Below are 491 nucleotides of genomic sequence, written 5' to 3'. Positions count from 1 at the left end.
AGGCCCTATTATACTCCTATACAGTGAAACGTACCTGAAGGAGAGGCTGGGGAAAAGTGAATGAGCGTGTGAGGCAACTTTTTCCTAAGGCTTTTGCATAGGGAGTTTTGTATAGACCGCGTAAGGGTGAGGCTAACCTGGTGTTCTTTTCTAAGGGTGGAGTGTGAGGCAGAAGCGATCACTCTTTCCTTGTTCTCGAGGGAGGTGCAGTACCTACCCCCTCCCCCTCTCCCCCTCTTTAAAGAGTAAATTCCCCCCCACCACTTTTTTTTACTAAAAGGAGTCTCCTGTGTCGTATGGAAATAAAAGATTGAAATTTATATAGATTTAAATACGTGGTACCTCTTTTGTCTTGCTCTTGAGGCGCGGAAGATAAGCGGAATTAATAAAGGAAATAGGCGTGTGGCGAGAGGAAAGAGGTTGTGAAATCGTGCATGGAAGTTTAGCCCCGTGAGATGTAGGTATGGAGATCTCTAGCCGAGTTAAAGGGA

Source organism: Penaeus monodon, chromosome 19 (genome assembly GCF_015228065.2).
Source record: "Penaeus monodon isolate SGIC_2016 chromosome 19, NSTDA_Pmon_1, whole genome shotgun sequence".
NCBI lineage: Eukaryota > Metazoa > Arthropoda > Malacostraca > Decapoda > Penaeidae > Penaeus > Penaeus monodon.
The sequence above is the reverse complement of the archived record's forward strand: the minus strand, read 5'-3'. Positions refer to the sequence as shown.